Genomic DNA, 19504 nt, shown 5'->3' on the forward strand with positions numbered 1-19504 from the left:
CCACTTTACACTACCAAAGCGAGTAGTTGGAACCATCTAGCTGATTTTCTTTGGGCAAAGAAGAGAGTACAAACACGTGTATCGAGGGTGCCATGAATGGCACATGAAGGCCAGTAGAATGGGCCTTCTATGAAACAAGGAGAGAATGGGGAGGAGAGGGATCCCATACAAATGGGCTAGGAGACCTTTGTTTGTCGTGTGAACAAGCAGAAAAATCTATTTGTCTCTTAGAGGAAGGAATAGAGACCTCATCCTCCTCTGAGTCTGTAAATAACTAGTTATAAGATGACTTCTAACCTACAATCTTCCAGAAAGCTACATTTGACAGAGAAACAATTGTCGATTGCCACCCTGAGGCTGTCACTTGCACAGAAAACTATTGCTCCTATCGATAAGCTTGAGAAACCTGTCACTTGCAGAAAGATGCGGCACTTGTACCAAGAAACGCTGCAAAAATGCAAATTTTTGTTTTGGACAAAATGCAAAAAGTTTATGCCACCTGATGTAGAAAGGCTATTGTTTGGTCCCTGAAGACTGTCGCCTGGGTGTATAGGGGTGAAAACAAGTAGTGGAACACCTATTCATGAGCTATAAATGCAGTAAACGCAGGCTAAAAAACTACTTTTTGAAAATCTAGGCTGCTTTGCAATAAAAACTTACTCTTTTATAAAAAATCTCCAAACAGTGTCCTCAATTAGGCGATGACACCATGTGAGAGTGCACAACAGAAGAGAAACATGAACACATAGAGAAGCGTGCGTGCACACACACACACACACACACACACACATACACTATGTGTGTGTGGGAGAGAGAGAGAGAGAGAGAGAGAGAGGAAGCAAAAAATGAGGAAAGCATACTACACTAACTAAAGAAAAATGTTGATGCAATGATGATGGACTAATCAGTCCTTGCACAAGGCCGATAGCGTTAGTGAAGGCATCAAGTTAGGCTAATAATGACGACAACATGAGAGATAGAGGAAGATGATAGAGATGGAGTATACACCTACTAAGAAAGAAAGATGATGATGATATGAATGACTGCCAAGTGAGGAGTGGAGCCCCGAGAGGAACACCAAGGAAAAGGGAATTCTCTTGCAAGAAAATCTATCTTGTAACATCAACAAGCTTGTTTATTATGTTTCATATGATCACAATGAAGAAAAGAACACCAAGCACAACAAATCTTCATGCAGCATTATGTAGATCTCCCACGGATTTGATAGAATCAACCATATTCTTCAATATCTTCACAAAATCCATCAATAGAACAAAGAAAGCAAAGGAATACACCATCTTTGAATGGAAATACATCACATAGTATTCATCTTCAATATCTTCATAGTCTTCTCTCTCAATCTCTCACATACAATCACTTTGTTTGAGTAGAATTGGCTATCTTTGACTCTCTCTCTCTCTCTATCAATAATACATCATATCCTCACTACAATCTCTCAAACATCACTCTCAATAATCCCTCTTAGGTCGTGGATACCTCTCCCAAGAGGTATGTCTGATATGAAGAGTCACCAGAGCCACTACAGTGTCCTTTCATAGCTCACTACTGTCACTTCACTCTAGTCTTCACTTGAGTCTTCAACAGCTACTTCTTTCACTTCTTTCAGCTCTTTTGCACTTGTATTCACCTCTTTCCAAGGCTAGAAAAATTTCCCAAGCTACACTCTCATCCATCAGAACACATACAGAAACATACAGAACAGTCACAGAACAGTACTAGAACAGCTATAGTACAGAACAGAACAGAACAGAACAGAACAGAAACTCTACAGAAGACCTACAGAAGGTTACAGAAGGTCATCAAAACCACATAACTCCTTCTTAAACCATGCCAAACTTTCACAAACCATTCAATATTTCACAATATCTCAATCTTTATCAATCAATACTCCATCCCTCCTTACAGAAGACAATCAGAACAAAACATACCAAAACAGAGAAAAACAGAAGGTATACAGAACCAATCAAAACCTATCAGAACATCACATAACCACTAATAAACATCATGAACTTCCAAAACACAATCATTATTATCCAAAACACTCTCAAACCACTTCTAATCCAATCAATCATCTCATAAAATCAACCATTCAGCTCTCAAAAATAACAAAAATCAGCCAAAAAACAAGTCATTTCAACACTCAACATATCCCCACACTTAATAAGGAAGCGTCCTTGCGACCCAGGAAAAAGGGAATACAAGTGCATTTAAAATCACAACGTTAATCTTCAATGATCTTCGCAAAAAGAATCCATCCACCACGACCCCAACTTATAACCTGTTTCTGATATAAAATTACAAAGAAAGGAAAACCCGTTACACATTAACACTTCTGATCAAACTAGGAAATCACAACAAATTGGTAAAGGATATAAGAGTTTGCTTCTTCTTCGTCAGCATCAACTTCAACTTTGCAACCACGACCCCAACACCACAATTCTCCAAAATGTAGCTCGCACACGAAATCCAATCCAATAGAAAACCACCACGCTCGTTTGTCATAAAGGAACTCACAACACAAACACTAATACAACACAACCATCTGAATGACTCCTCCAAAAAGAGAGATTTTCATTAAAAAGCATCCACCATACATTGGAAAGGTATCAATGAAGATGATCCCTCTTAAAAGATTAATGTTGTCGGAAACGATCCATAGACAAGGATTCATCTATAAAGGTTTTGGGAGGATTTTGAAAAAGCTGAAGACAACACATCCTTTCCAACAGGACCAAGTATCTGCTAGGCAAACAAAGGGCATGAAAATACAAAATATCCAGCTGTTGGGAATCAATGCTCACATTGACATTCATGCACAACTTTGGAATAGGCTTGGAATCATTATGAGAGTGCCTATGCATATACGCCAGGTACCAAGCAAAGTGAGCAGTTAATCTCACTGAAGGATCTGCAGACTGTAAATACTGCTGCGCAAAATGAACATAGTTCTGATAAGCTTGACTGGAAGCTGTCCATTCTCCTGGAATTATTGGCCGATTGATCTGAGATCCTGTAAGGGAATCATCCGAACTCCATCCCCTTCTTCTGAAAATCTGATTATCAAACCCGTCATAGTCACTAACCAACTGAGGTGGTTGAGATATAGAAGTGTTAGGAGAGGGTAATGGAATAAGGAAAAGTGGATGAAGTGAGGGATAGGAAAAATCATAAAAGGAAGAAAAGGTTAAAGAAGGAGTGGCAGAAATTTGGAGGGAATCACTAAGGAAGGGTGTTAATTGATAAATAGGAAATGTAGAGGGTGCATAAATGGATGGAGAAGGACAGGGTGGAGAAGGGGAAAATACCCTATCCTTAATAAAGTAACAGTATGTAAAAATGGGAATTTGAGGGAAAGATGAAGGTTGGAAAAGAATGGGTAAAATAATTGTGGAATTAGATTGACAAAGGGAAAGATATATAGCATAGCGGTGAGCCATTTGTTGGTAATAGAGGAGGGTAGGAACAGAAGGTCCTAAGAGAGATCTTCTATGATAGGCATTAAAGAAGGTAGAATCAAACGGATTTTATTTTGAAAGATAGGCTAAGAGATCCATCCTCAGTTGATTAGTACTCTGGGCAGAGATAGGAGCTGTGTTTTGTCTTTGATTCAGGACCACAGAATCAATCATGGGATGCCAGGAATTATCATGATAATCAGCCACTTTGGAGGAATAACTCTAGAACATGTCAGCTATGCGCAACTCCAAATGGTTGACATACAAAACAGCTTGTAATACCACATCCCCCACATACCATGCCATATCCACCTCATCTGGAATTAACAAGTCTCCTCGGAGATACATGTATGACATCAACATGGTATCTGGCATGACAGAATCTTCAAATACCATTCTTACTACCTCTGTCAGCAACTCAGTAGACCAAGCCCCACTCCATCCATCCTCTGGAAGAAGTAAATCCATCGTGGAAAGCTTCATGTAGAAGACCAACTTCTGTAAGTGGTAGTGGACAAAGAAAGAATGGTCTGGTGGAACATATTCCTGAAACTGCTCAAATGTAGACCATAACAAGTCCATTCTGGACTGCAATCTTTCCACTTTATCTTGGAATAGAGGACACAAAGTAGCCTGTCTCTGAAGAGCAGCCAAGTCCTGCTGGGAAAGAGAAGGAATCAAGGGAACATTAGGGCTTGGAGGAACAGCGTGCAACTTCGCCAATTGATCTTGCAACTGCTGGAGTTGGGAGGCTTGGGATGCCACTGTGTCATTAGCAATCTGTAAAGCTGAAAGTTTGTCATCTAAGATAGCTTGGAACGCCTGCGCTTCTCTGGATATTCTCTCCTTCTTCTCTGAAAGGCTAGTAACCTGGGATTGAACCTCTAGTAACTGGATCTTCAAAGAAGAGATCTCATCTCTTTGGGTGGCAACCAATTGGGTTTGTTGTTCCATTTGCTTAAACAAATCTGCTAGGGTATCCTTAGCAGAAGCTAACTCGGATGTTGCCTGATGCAACTGGTCCTTAGACTACACGAGTTCTTCATAAAAGGACGCGTACAGCTATTGAACACAGGCTGTCACTGACAATTCAATGGAGCTCTAAATATCTTTACAGAGGAAAGGAATTGCATCTCCTGAGACTAGACTGTTCAGGGAGGGAACTGAGATGTCCAAGGATCCTTCGCGATGTGCTCTGAACAGGTTATTACAAGTGAGATACCCAGGGAGATCACTGCCAGAGGTAGCAGGGATGGGCACTGAAGGAAGTACTGAAGGAGCTTTATCTGCTACCCGCTTCAAGTGTTTGCGCTGGATGACCAGGGGAGGCGGAGAATCATCATCCTCTATATCAATGGGTTCTGACTCATCTGAAGGTGAAGGAGGAGGTACCGGATCTGATGGAGGAGGTGGAGGCATAGTCTTCTGTAAACCTGAATAGGTCAAGAAGGCAGACAAATATGATCCATATGTGACATTGGTAACATTATCCCTGGTGACTTTGACGAAATGTTGATCCATTTTAGTGAGGAGGTAAGTGCTCCAATCAATAGCAACTCCTTTCAACACCATCCTGGAAGCTATGAAAAGCTCTTTGGACAAGTACTGGGATGGCGTTTTGGCAGGCATAAACCTGTCCTGGAGAAACTGACAGATCATCTTCCATACGGGATCAGTGATCATGGAAAAGGAAACTCCTGAAGAGTTGATCACCTTCTTAACATCCAGCATTTCCCTTGTCTGCTTTTGCAACAGCTTCAGAATCTCTTCATTAGAGAAAAGCTGACGAGTGGTAACAAAAGGTTCACCTTTGGAGGGAAGAGACAGAGCCTTCCCTAGGCCGCGAGGTGTCAAAGTCATAGAAATTCCTTAGACTAGGTCTGTTTTCTTGCTGTAAGAGGCCAGAAACTCATCACATAACGACGGATCCTCTGGAAGCAATGGAAAAGAAGTAGCCACAAAAGCAGCGAGTCCCGCCTTCGTGAGAGGCTCAAAAGTAAGTAGGGAAGAGTAATCCCTACTAACTAATGGGACGTACTGGATAGGGGGAGGAGCATGAGAAGGCGCCATTCAGATGGTTACACACACACCACAAACACAGACAATCAAGGAGAATGCCTGCAAAGCAACAGACAAAAATCCAAGGATAAGAGAACAACCAAAATAATAAAACGTGACTCGACCAACTAACCCCAAGCAATCCACATCCTAGAAAAAATTCGACATGACCTTGAGACAAATGTGACCGAAAGCTTCATGCTATGCATCAGACAAACACCGAGAACCCCATATCAGGCAAGAAAAGAAAAAACTGCATACCGTACCCTTAGCCTAACAAAGACAGGAAACCAAAACAATACCACATCCGACACATATCAAGACGACATCGTTGATAAACCAGTGTTTGACTATGGAAATAACTCCAATGACTGCTCATACCCATCCTACAAAACGGTTCATTAAAAAGGGGAATTTAAGTGCAGTGAGGGGGAATTAATTTAATAAAGGGTTTATTTTAAGAAAGTATTAAGAAATGGGTGAAGTTTTATTAAGTGATAAACCTTAGCAAGAAAACGACGGTTCCTTATTATAAATTCAATTACCAATTATTAGGTGAAAACGGTGCTTTATGTCGAATCCCGGACTTCGATACCCAGACTGGGTCTCTAAATGCAAGTTCATTGATTACAAAGTAAGGTGATGTGGAGCGCTTTTTTGCCAGCGCGTGCTCTTGTGACGGCTGGTTCATTTTAATTAAAAATTAAAGTACCTCTTTAGCGCACTTAGCGCGTGCTAAGTGAACGGCGGGTTTATTTTAATTAAAATGTGTATGTTTAGCGCGAATGCACGTGCCATGGTTGTGTTGAGGTTTCATTTGTGTTAATTAATTAGGTGTTTGTTTTGTTTTTGTTTGTTTTTCTGTTTTGTGTTTTTTTTTTCTCTTCTGTTGGTGGTTCTGTATTTTTATATTAATCGTGGGTTTTGGGGGAGCTTTTTTTTTTTGGAAACATAACAAATAAAAGGGAAATACCTGGTAGTGTGTGTATGAAAATGCAAAGAATGCGCTCTCCTCAATCCAAAAATATCTGGAGTTTTTTTTTTTAAAGATGTTTAGTTCTTGTTGGAGGAAAAAGATGTTTTGTTATTTTATGGATTTGTGTTTTTTATTGTGAAGGAATTTCGATGTGAAATAAAAGATTATGACAGCTGAGAAAAATATGCCAAAAATAAATAAAAATGTTAAGGAAAGTGTTAGGAATTTTTCAGAAATTAATTTGGAATTTTTTAGCATTTTTAATGAATTTTTATCATATTTTTAGGTATTTTGAAAGATGTTGGAATTTTAAATTGAAAAGTGGTTTTTTTTTAATGATTTGTTTGTATTTTTCAATGTTTTTTTTTTTTGGTAAATTGGAAAAGGGTTTGCGGGTGTATAAATTAAAAAATCTGAGAAAATACCTAGCAATAAGCTGCGTGGCAGCTGCGTGTCAGCAACCAGTTAACAAGCTCCCGCACCCGCACACGAACAATCACGAACAACTGCAATCAACCACTCGCGCGTATGGCAAGGGCTTATAAAGGGTTTTCGTCGGTGATCTGCTGGGTATGAACCAGGGCTGGGAAAGGATTCTGCGGTTCTACTTGTAGGGGGGAAAAGGGGGCTTAGATGGGGGGTTCAGTGTGTTTGGGTGGTGTGACTGGGGGCTTACAGAGGGGTGGGTTGGTGGGTGTGTGGTTGGGTGTGCTTGGGTGGGGGTAAGGGAGGGTTTGGTGGAACAATGAGGGAAAGGGGGGCTGAGATGGGTTAATGGGGGGGGGGATGTGCGTTTTGGTGGGGGTGGTGGTAGGTTGGGTGGGTAATGGGGGCAAGGGGGGCTTAGGTGGGTGAATGGGGTAGGGTGGAATGGGTGGGAAGGGGGGTTAGTGGGGGGGTGGGTTAATGGGGTAGGGTGGAATGGGTGGGAAGGGGGGTTAGTGGGGGGGGGGGGGGGGGGGGGGGGGGGGGGCGGGGGGGTGGGTTAATGGGGTAGGGTGGAATGGGTGGGAAGGGGGTTTAGTGGGGGGGTGGGTTAATGGGGTAGGTTTGAACAGGGAGGACGGCAGGAGGCTGACGTGGAGCACGTGGCAGCGCAGGCTGGAGCAGGCGACGAGGCCGGGCGATGAGAGATGTGGCGGCGCGACTGACGATGCCGCTGGACGGCCGGGGCGACGGGAGGGCGAGGCGGCGCTGCGGGCAGGGGCGAAGGTTGCGACGGGCGGGGCAGAGGCTCCGACGGGCGGGGCGGGTTGCTGACGGCGCCGTGGGCGACGGTGACGGCGTCCACGGCAGGAGGCGGCGACAGCGCCGTGGGCAGGCGGACGCGTCAGGGCGGCAGGCTCGTTAGCGGGCACAGCCGGCCTGTGGTGGGTACGGCGGGTAGAGCCGGCAGAGGGCGGGTGTCGTCAGGGGGGGCGTCCAGGGCACACGTCGGGCAAGCGACCGTGGAGAGGGTGTCCAGGAGCGGGCGCGGCAGGAGGGCCTACACGTCGAGGAGCGCTACGACGTCAGAGGGCGGGGACAGGTGGGCCTGCACGAAGGAGAGGAAGGAGGAGGAGCGTGCAGGGAGGGAGAAGAGGATGAGGGAGAGGGAGGTTAGGAAGGAGGCGGTTGGAGGGGAAGGGGTCGTGAGAGGGGAGGGGGGATAGGGAAAGGTAGGGGTGGGAAGGGCAGTGGGCAGGGTAGGGATAGGGTAGGCCATATGGGGGGTGCACAAGGGGTGGGGTAGGGTTGTGGGTGGGGTAGGGTAGGGTTAGTGGGAAGGGTAGAGTTAGTGGGTAGGGTAAAGGTTAGGGTTAGGGTTAGGGGTAGGGGTAGGGGTAGGGGTTAGGGGTAGGGGTAGAGTTAGTGGGTAGGGTAAAGGTTAGGGTTAGGGTTAGGGACCCAAAAAGGAGGCGTACCCCCCGTCCCGCGCGCATGCGCGGGGCGGGGTAAAAAAATTTGATGTGACGGGAGCGAAAGAGCACCAGGAGGACGGCATGGGGCATGCGGACGCAGCCGGGGGGCGTTCAGACGCATAAAATTGAAAACAAGCGCGTTCACGCGCGGGACGAGTCGCACGAAAACACGTAAAATTAAAGAAAAATTAATATCTCCCAATCCGGACGTCAAAACGAAATAGCGTATAAACAAAAAGGGGGCAGGACGACGGGGGGAAAACAAGGAAAATATGTGACGGAGGTTCCGGGGGGTAAAGGGCGGTCACGTGCAAAAAACACAAAAAACGAATCAAAAAACGCAATTAACAATTAATATCGGAAGATCCGTGCATCGGAACGAGGTGCAAGAAAAAGAAAAACTGTGCAGAAAGATGTGCCCAACAATCTATCACCTCAAAACAGAGTTCCGACTAAGATAAGACGCATTCACGTGAAAAAAACCCAAAAATAAACCTGAAAATGGGATCGGAAATTAATATCGGGCGAACCGTTCGCCGGAATGACATGCAGTAAGAAGAAAAAATGTCCGCAGGAAGGAGTGGCACAGGGTTATCACATTAAATTGCAGTTTCGGTGGAAGTAGGAGGGGTTCACATGTGAAAAACACCAAAAATACACCCGAAAACTCACTGAAAAATTAATAAGTAAAAATCCAAAAGTCGAAAGAGGGGGGAGGAAAAAGGAAAAAGGTGGGGGAAGACACAGGGACACGGCGGTCAAATCAAATTGGAATTCTGATGCAAACAGGGCAGGTTCGCATGGAAAAATGTCAAAAAAACGCACGAAAAAGTCTTTAAAAACCGGATAATTAATAGTGGACAAACCGTGCATCGAAAGGACTCGGAATAAAAAGAAAAATATCAAGGGAAAAGTGGTTGTCAGGGCTATGATGTCAGATCACGGTTCCGAAGCAAGAAAAGCACGTTCACATGAAAAACCCGCTAATCTGCGTAAAATGCTTCAAAAATTAATAACTCGAAAATGGTGGACCAGAACAGGGGTAGGTAAAAAGGAAAAATGGTCATTGCAAAGAGAGGAACAGGGCTATAAGGTTGGATGTGAACTTTGGTGAACGTAGGGTGCATTCACATGGCAGGACCTCAAAAACAGGGAATGAAGGAAAACTGCAAGGGAACAGCCCCAAGGGTGGGTGGAACATAACCGGGTGGATGGGAAGGTACCCCATGAGGGTAAAAGAAAGTCATGGCATACATGCATCAGCAGGGTAAGGCATATGCAGAAGGGTATGCAATGTAGACGCGCAGGGACGCATCCCCACACTTAAGACCTTAACGGATAGGGTTAACCGAGCAACAGGGACCCAGGACCACGCCACAGACCATCCACTAACGTCCCCACACTTAAAACATGAACATCACTGAGAAACAGAAGTTGTAGGGTTAGAAAAACTTGACCCATTTTGTTAAGAATCAAGGTTGAGTATCGATGGCACGTCCTGTGTTGTTGTCGGCTGCTGCTGGAGGTACCAAGGCATCTTCTCGGCACACATCTGTCATGGCAGGGACCACGCAGCAGCACTCAGGGAAGTAGCTGATGGAAGGAATCACAGGAAAATTTGTCGATGATAAGGAATACTACACTCCACTCACAGTCACTCAAATGAAATGAAAGAACAGTCACTCGCCCCAAGACTAATATCACTCGAGGAATAAGGATTGAAACCCATATCGCGTACCCGGTTGAGGAATCGACAAGGGGGAATGGTGCAGAGGGAGTATGCTAGGGTGCACAGTTGATGGTGCATTAGTGCGTCCAACCCGTCTGGCATAGGTACAAGAAGGAAGGCAAGGGAGCCTTACAGTGCAGTGTACAGAACAGGGTGATGTGTCTTGTGATGATGGCAAAGACCCATCCAATGGGTGCATAGGGAAATGGGAACATACCTGACTTCAAGTGTCGTAACGTCCCTCAATCTCACCTCTCGATGATTGATTAAAGAAACTCCAGTCACACTCAACCCACCCTTTGTCTTACGCTCTATTGATAGTTACAGAGAGCAACCCGTTCCTGAAACCCATTGATATTATCCTCACAGTCACTTATGCAAAAATTGTATGCCTTGTACGCATTTGATGGTGCAACTGTGCATCCCGCCCTATGCCGGCATACGGTGCGAGAAGGAAGGCCAGGGAACCTTATGGTGCAGTGCACAGAACAAATTGTGCTTTGTGCATTGAGAGGCCCATCCCGTGTGTGCAACACTTCATTCACACTTCTCACTTCTCATTTGATTTGAAGGGAAAAACTAGTCTCTCGCCCCACCCTCTGTCTCACTCGTTGTTGATAGTTACAGAGAGCAACCATACTCACTTCCCTATCCGGTTAGGATGAAAGCTCACATCACTCAAGGGGTTGTCGATGAAGATCGCGTCGTCAATTGTTGAAGAGGCGTACCCAGGGAGGTAGCCATCAAATCGAACGTTGTGTTAGATAGGACATGTCGTCTGCAAGAGGACAGGTAGACACTCTGTAGAAAGACCCAAGACACAGCGTACCAAGGGAGGTAGCTTCGAAATTAGATCCTAGGGATATTAATTAATGAATCCACTTTCTGGACTGCTGGGTGTTGCCACCTTTTCCACAGCCAGCTTCCCGCCCAAGGGTGTTTACCACCTTTTCTTGGAACGAGGCCTGCTATGACAGGGAATTGCTTCCTTTTCTCTCATAACATATTTGTTTTTCTTATTATTTTTTGTCCTTTTTTTTTCTTTTTAAAATATTTTTTCTTTGTTTTTTCCCCTATTCCCGAGGGTGTTTCCACCTTTTCTCAAAGAATAGGTCAGCATGACAGGGACCTAAGTCCTTTTCTCCCATGACCGATATGTATATTTTTTTCTCTTTTTTTTTTCTCTCTTCGAATTGAGTAAGGAAATGGTAGAAAGACCATTTGTCAAAACCAACCTCGCCACTGTCGCTGGTGGAAAATAGAGGATAAGAGATCAAGGCTGGAAGGTAGGGTTGAGGGGACAGAGGGTTGCATCCACCTCATCAGGTCTGGCTGAAGAACGGCTATCAGAAATAGCATCATAAGTACAGTGCCGCGCCAATGAGGGAAAAGATTAAGTGACTGTGATTGTCAAGATCCCCAAGGAGGGAAGTACTTCTTCAGGCGATATCCATTGATCAGGAAGGGATCATCAGAGGCATCAACGGTCTACACTTGGACAGAGCCATTAGGGTTGACGGCAAGTACCTTATATGGGCCCATCCACCGCTGTTGGAGCTTGCCAAGAAACTTGCCAAATCGTGAATCATAGGCTAGGACCAAATCACCTTCTTTAAACTCCTTGTGCTTGATGAAGCTATCATGGTAAGCCTTGCGTCGAGCTTGCATGGCTTCCATGCACTGTAGAGCCATCCTACGAATTTCGTCCAAACATTCCAGGTGTAGGAGACGGCGTTGCAGTGAATCATCACCCCCCAAACGCTCTTTGATAGCCACTCTCAAAGAAGGTAATTCCAGTTCAACAGGGAAAACAACTTCTATACCATACACCAACTGGAAAGGTGTTTGTCCTGTTGCTGCTTTATGGGAGGTTCTGTACGCCCAGAGGGTCTCTGTAAGTCGATCATCCCAATCACGACGATGTGCGGCAATCGTTCTTGTCAGAATCGAGCAGAGGATGCGATTGGTGACTTCAACTTGGCCGTTGGCTCTAGGGTAATAAGGAGTGGACTTGTGATGGCGGATCTTATACAACTCTGTCAACTCTTCCATGAATTTATTAAGGAAATGAGTGCCTCTGTCACTTACCAGCTCTAGGGGACTGCCAAAACGGGTGATGATATTCTCGTACATGAACAGGGCCACGCTGTTACCATCGTCCCGCTTTAGGGCTTTAGCCTCACACCACTTTGTAACATAATCCGTACATACGAGGATGTATCGGTTCTGTTTCCTTTTGGTAGGAGGATCAATTGGACCTACGAAGTCGATGCCCCACTTCTCAAACAGCTTCAGGGGAAGGATAGGTTGCAGTGGCATGGCACTTGTCTTCGTGGGTTTCCCCATTCTCTGACAAGCATCACATCTTTTACAGTAATCATAGGCATCTTTGTGAATTGTAGGCCACCAATAACCTGCTAGCAAAGCCTTCCTGGCTGTAGCTTCTCCTGCAAAGTGACCTCCGCATGGCTCGTCATGGCAAGCCTTCAGAACAATCCCAATCTCATTTTCTGCAACACATCTTCTGAGCACTTCATCTTTGCCTTTCTTGTATAGTGCACCGCTTAACAGGGTGTAGGGGGCTGATTCTAGCATAAGCTTCTTCCTCTCCCGACTAGAAATGTCAAGAGGGTACTGTTGGGTTGCCAGTAGATTGGCAATGTCTGCATACCAGGGGGTTACAGTTTCTACCAGGAATAGGGAAGCATCAGGGAGGTCTGGGTCATCCTGCTTCTTGTCTGCAGTTTGTGGGATACGCGACAGATGATCAGCCAGAACATGGAAACGACCGGGCTTAGTAATCACCTCAAAGTCGAACTCCTGGAATAAAAGGAGCCATCTCATCATTCGTCCTTTCACATCTGCTTTGTTCATCAGGAAGGATAAGGCCTCATGATCCACATAAAATTTAAAGTGGGTGGATAGGAGGTAGTGGCGAAACTTCTCTAGGGCAAACACCATTGCCAAGCACTCAAGCTCTGTCACTGTATAGTTCCGTTCTCTATCAGTGACTTTTTGGCTTGCGTAATAGATTGGTTGATCCAGCTTTGAGGAGCCCTTCTGGCATAGGACTGCATCTAAGCCTTCAATAGATGCATCAGTATGTACATGGAACTCCGTCCAATCAGGAGATTGCAGAATAGGTGCCTCAATCAAACACTGCTTCAGAGTGTGGAAGGCTTTGTCACATTCTTCCGTCCAAGTAAACTCTACATCTTTCCTCAGAAGCTTGTGCAAGGAGGTTGCCTTTGTTGCAAAATGGGCTATAAACCTTCTATAGTAACCCACATGGCCTAGGAATCCCCTCAACTATTTGACGTTGGTAGGTGTTGTCAGAGCTGCGATCTTTTCGATCTTTGCAGGGTCTGTTGATATCCCTTGTGCAGAGACAATGTGGCCCAATAGAACTCCAGAAGAGACCCCAAAGATGCATTTGTCAGGGTTGAGGGAAATCCCATACTCCCGGCATCGGTCGAAGCATTGTTCTAGGTGTCCCCAATGTTCACGTATCAAACTATAGACACAGAAGTCATCCAAATATACCTCAATGCAATCGTGTAGATGATTTTGAAATGCAGCCATCATGACTCGCTGGAAAGTAGCAGAGGCATTGCAGAGTCCAAATGGCATCACTCGGTAAGCGTAGGTCCCCCATTCTATGGTGAAGTTTATTTTGGATTGGTCCTCTTCTGCTATCTGCACTTGGTTGTATCCGCTGAATCCATCCAGAAGGGAATAAAGCTCATGTCCTGCCACTGTGTCCAACAGTTGGTCTGTGAAAGGGATAGGAAAGTGATCCTTCTTTGTTTTAGAATTGAGCTTTCGGAAGTCAACACATATTCGCAATTTGCCATTCTTCTTGGGTACAACCACGATGGGTGAAACCCATTCACTATTTGCCACTTGATAGATGAACTCGGCTTCCAGAAGCTTCAGCAGCTCCGCTTTCACCAATGTGGAATAATTCGGGTTCATTCGCCTCTGTCGTTGCCGTACTGGCTTGGCATCAGGCTCCAAGTCAATATGATGTTGACATATTGTGGGATCAATCCCCTTTAGGTCTTTGTAGGACCATGCAAGCACGTCCAAATTTTCTTTCAACAAGTTGTACAAGGTTGACAACTCCTCTTCTGGGAGACTGCTACCCACCTTCAAGTGGCGTTCAGTGCCATCTGCATCCACAAAGGTTAACTGTCTTTCACCTTCTACTTCACGGATGAAGGTCCCACGGACTGCTTCTGGATACAGATCCGACTCCTTCAAGGGAGTGGTATCCTCTTCTGATGTCCCACTAGAACCAACTTCTTCTTTTGGCGGAGACTTAGGTTGCTCCTTGAGATGTTGAAATGGGATTAGAGCTGTTTCAGGTTTGGTTTCACAATTAATTACCTCTTGGCTTGAAGACTCCTCTTCTGAAGATGACACATCCAGGAACGTCACATAACAGGGACCCACTGATGCCTGTTGGGTTGGTGGGACTGGTGCTTGTTGGCACGGTGCATCATCATCATCTTTCTTTGGCAAAGATGGGTTAGGACGGCATGAGCCATTGCTGAAAGACGGCTTGTTCTTCTTAACCCACGTCTTATAAGAATTTTGCATATAAGAAGATCCATTTACCAGACCAAATGGTACCATCACCATTCTGTCCCGTAGCATGAGCTCGTCTGCTTCTGATGCTTCTGGAACTTCTTCTTCATATATATCCTCTTCAGGTGGGATAGACTCTTCTAGCTCACTTTCATAACCTTCTTCGTCCATATCATATCCATCCTCTTCTGTCTCTGCTTCTGCTTCTGGCTCTGCTTCTGTCTCTGCTTCTATCTCTGTTTCTGTCTCTGTAGGAGCTCTGTAAGAGAAGAATAGGTTTTCTATTTCATCTTCTGCCTCTGTCTCGGCTTCTGCTATGGCCATGTAACAGGGAGAGTAATACATCCATGCTTCTATCTCACTATCAGAAGTGATTTCAGAAGTCATTCCCGGTTCATGCAGGAAGTATTCACCCATTGATAATGGCTTTGCATCTTTTGGAAGTCGGCTTACAGTATCCACTATTAAGGAACGTGCCACTGTTTTCTTAGGAAGGATCTGTTTGACAGCATCTTCGTCTACTGATGTTCCATCCGTAGCCTCATTAGGGGAGTCAGAAGATAATTCCAAGGAGGTGGATCCATGTCCTTTTTGAGAACCATACAGTTTCAGCACCACTTTGTTGGGTCCTCTATCCAAAGTCAAGGTTCCTTTGAACGAATCCGTCCTTGCTCGGGCTTCAAAAAGCCATGGTCTGCCCAGTAGCAGAGGGTAGGATGTACCATAAGAGTTTGGCTTCACCACCAGATAGGTTAGCCAATAATCTTTTCCAGCCACTGTAGTCTTCACTTATGGAAGAAAGCCCAAAGGCTTGATTCTGCTCTGATCCGCCAGTCTGATGAGCCATTGGGTTGGTTGCACACCTTGTAGGCCTAGATCCTTCATTGTCACATCTGTCATAATGTTTACTGATGAACCACCATCAATCAGTGCATTTGCAATGAAGCAGCCTTCTATCCACACGCCAGTCTCTGGGGTACCCGAATCTAGGAAAGCGTTAGCCACATCCACTTCTTTTACAGGCTCTGGAGCCTTCTTGGACTTTGTTGCTGTTGAGGAAGCAATCCTTAAACTACGTCTTCTTGTCAGTATACTTTTGAACCTTTTTCGGAAATTGGGAGACAACATCAATAATTATCAGAATGTGAGGTTTGGTTTAAAGGTATCTAGATCTCTAACCAGATCGTATTCCTTAATAGGATCCACTGGCTTCTCTAATCGGTTAGGGAATGGGGCAACACCCATTTTCATTTTCCCTCTTTCTTCCACCAGAGGAATTACAGGAACTTCTTCTTTCATTTGTGGCACTTCCTCCTCTTCTGTCTCCTGGACCTCTGGTCCTGTCTCTGCTTCTGTCTCTGTAACTCTCTGTGGCACTGTAGGGCTCTGTACGGCATTGTCAGGCTCTGTTATGTTCTGTTCTTCTGGTGGAAGATTGAACTTCACTGTTCTGGCTAGAGGGTTATTTTCTTTCTGGATAGGTGATTCCTTCTGCTTTGCACGCGTGATGGCAGCAACTTCCAATTCCACTAAATTGGAGGTAGGCTCTTGAGCCTTGGCCGGACTATCAGTAGCACTATTTTTCACTTGGGCTGGGCTTGGACAATCTTTTGCAGTGTGGTCTTCTCCTTTGCATCAACTGCATAAGGGCTTGTAATCCACTGACCTTCTAGGATTTGGACAATTTGGTGAGATGTGTCCCTTTTCTCCACATCTATAACACTCCACTTCTGATCTCTGACCACCGCCAGACTGTCTTCCTCTGTAACTTTGAAAGGGAAATCTTCTGGGTCCGAAATTAGGACCAAACTCTCTAGGCTTGGGTCCAATATCCTGTGTTGTCATTTTGGATTCCAGCAAGTTGAATCTTGCGTCTTCTTCCTTCCTCCTCCTATTATGCATCTCCTTCAGAGAGCAAATGTCCTCTGTATGATTCTTCCGCAAACAGTAGGAACAGAAAGCTCCAGGAATGGTTGGTTTTTGTATACATTCAGTGGCTAAATGGCCTGCTTGATGACATTTACCACACCAAGTATTTGACCGCATCACATCTCTTCCTGCTCTTGCAACGTTGGATATGCTAGCGGTATTCACTTTTAGCGTCTGTAGCTGCTCTGTAATCACATCCATCAACTCCTTTTTTATGTTTGCAATTGAGTTGGATAAGTAGTCCTTCAAGCTTTCTCCTCCTGAGGCACTGGCAGGAGTGTTTTGAGGAGTCTCTGTAATCACTGCATAAACCGGTTGGGCTGGTACAGAGGGGTCTCTGTTCTGGTTCTGATTCAGAGCTCTTATTTGAACTGTTGGCTGTTGACTCCAGTTGGTAGGATTCCACTGTTGTTGCTGATTTGGCATTGAGGAAATTGGTTGGGACCATTGTTGTTGTGGTTGAACCATCATTTGAGGCATGGATTGTGGCCACTGTGGATTTGATGCACTGTACTGTGATACCGGGGGCATCTGTTGGTAGGGATAGGGAACAGTCCCAGGAACTGCATTTGGTGGATACATCATTCCTGGCATCAGAGGAGATAGGACTCCTCTTCCTGTATTCATCGCTAATCTAGCTTCCACTTCATCGTACAGTCTTGCACCTTCTGTTGCAGCTTGTAGGGTGGCTGATCTTTGCAGCTCCACAAACTTACGGACTTCTGGTTATAATCCTCTGAGAAACACCCCCTTCTGAATGCCATTATCTAGATTATGGTTAGTCCATCTCTTCAAGATGGATTCCATTCGTGAGACATAGGCTTCTACTCTTTCTCCAGAGGACTGACTTAGATTCATAAATTCCTCTCTCATCCGTTCTTCAAAACCTTCACGCCTGAATTTAGTGAGGAAGGCCAACTTCAGGTCGTCCCATGTGCCAAAAGTTCCTGCTGCTTGTCTCTCATACCACTGAAACGCCACACCCTTGAAAGTGGCGGGGAATATTGTCAACCAATGCTCAGGGGTTCTGGCATTGTTAGCCACACATGCTACCATAAACTCTGCTACATGAAGATCAGGGTCTTCATTGTACTCTCCCTTAAAAACTGACAATGGGACTACATTTGCTGGCCTGTCATCAATATTTCCAGGACGGATTTGGCTTGGAAGTGGACCTCCAGCAGGAGGAGGAAGGGCTTGATGTGCCATTGGGACTTCTGTAAAGAGTTTCGCAAGGGCGTCAAAGGCGGCTTCTGCTGCGAGCTCGTTCTCAGCCTTGATTTTTGCTTTCTCTCTTCTCACATACCTCTGGACTCGTTCTAACGCTTGCCTCTTTATTGCGTCATTCATCAAGGGGTTGGCTCCACTAAGTTATTAGTGCTCCACAGAGGGTTAACAGAAGGCTTCAGTCTCTGGAGGACTCTCTTGCCAACATTTCTTCTACTTCTTTTCTTTCATTGTCCCTGAATTCTTCTTTCATTCCACTTCACAGAGGAAGGTATTCGATTCTGAAGGTGTCAAAATGCATACGTCTGAGCATTGTGGTGGTGCCATCATCATAGTAATGCCAGCTTCTGATGGTTTCAATAGTGTATGTTGTGAAAAACACTCTGTCTACCAACTTCCAGTGGGTTGTTAATTGAACAAATAGAAGATTATCAGTACACCAAGCATCCCATGTATCTTGCTGTTGAGCATCCACGAACAAATTCCAACTCTTTTCCTTCTTGTCTTTGTGAACCTCTACAGACCAAGACTCCTGAAGCTTCTTCACAATCTCCCACTTGATGTTGTCTGGAATCTTCTCAATGAATGCCAAATCTTCCATTGATGGTCATTCTCTCTGTTTCTGCTCTTCAGTTTATTCCCAAACAATTTGCCACTAAGATGCAAGTTTCTGCTGCTTCAATAGGAAGAGGAAACTGTCCACCACATAGAGCATGCATCATGATGGTGATGTGTTTCTGCCATTGTGGGATGAACTTCTTGTGAAAAGTGGCTTTGATTATGAGGAATTCCAACTCTTTAGTGGAAGAAGGAACTTTACAAACATCCATTGAATTCTTCTTTTCTTGGCAATACCATTTCCTTCATTTTCAGTCTCTTCTGGTGCTTGTTGATGGCAAGTTTTCCCGGCTGCGCACCAAAAACATGAAGCCCCGAGAGGAACACCAAGGAAAAGAAAATTCTCTTGCAAGAAAATCTATCTTGTAACATCAACAAGCTTGTTTATTATGTTTCATATGATCACAATGAAGAAAAGAACACCAAGCACAACAAATCTTCATGCAGCATCATGTAGATCTTCCACGGATTTGATAGAATCAACCATATTCTTTAATATCTTCACAAAATCCATCAATAGAACAAAAAAAGCAAAGGAATACACCATCTTTGAATGGAAATACATCACATAGTATTCATCTTCAATATCTTCATAGTCTTCTCTCTCAATCTCTCACATACAATCACTTTGTTTGAGTAGAATTGGCTATCTCTGACTCTCTCTCTCTCTCTCTCTCTCTCTCTCTCTCTCTCTCTCTCTCTCTCTCTCTCTCTCTCTCTCTCTCTCTCTCTCTCTCTCTCTATCAATAATACATCATATCCTCACTACAATCTCTCAAAAATCACTCTCAATAATCCCTCTTAGGTCGTGGATACCTCTCCCGAGAGGTATGTCTGATATGAAGAGTCACCAAAGCCACTACAGTGTCCTTTCATAGCTCACTACTGTCACTTCACTCTAGTCTTCACTTGAATCTTCAACAGCTACTTCCTTGACTTCTTTCAGCTCTTTTGCACTTGTATTCATCTCTTTCTAAGGCTAAAAAACTTTCCCAAGCTA

The sequence above is a fragment of the Lygodium microphyllum genome, chromosome 3, assembly GCF_053477565.2.
Source record: "Lygodium microphyllum isolate KBCC chromosome 3, Lygodium_microphyllum_v1.1.10, whole genome shotgun sequence".
NCBI lineage: Eukaryota > Viridiplantae > Streptophyta > Polypodiopsida > Schizaeales > Lygodiaceae > Lygodium > Lygodium microphyllum.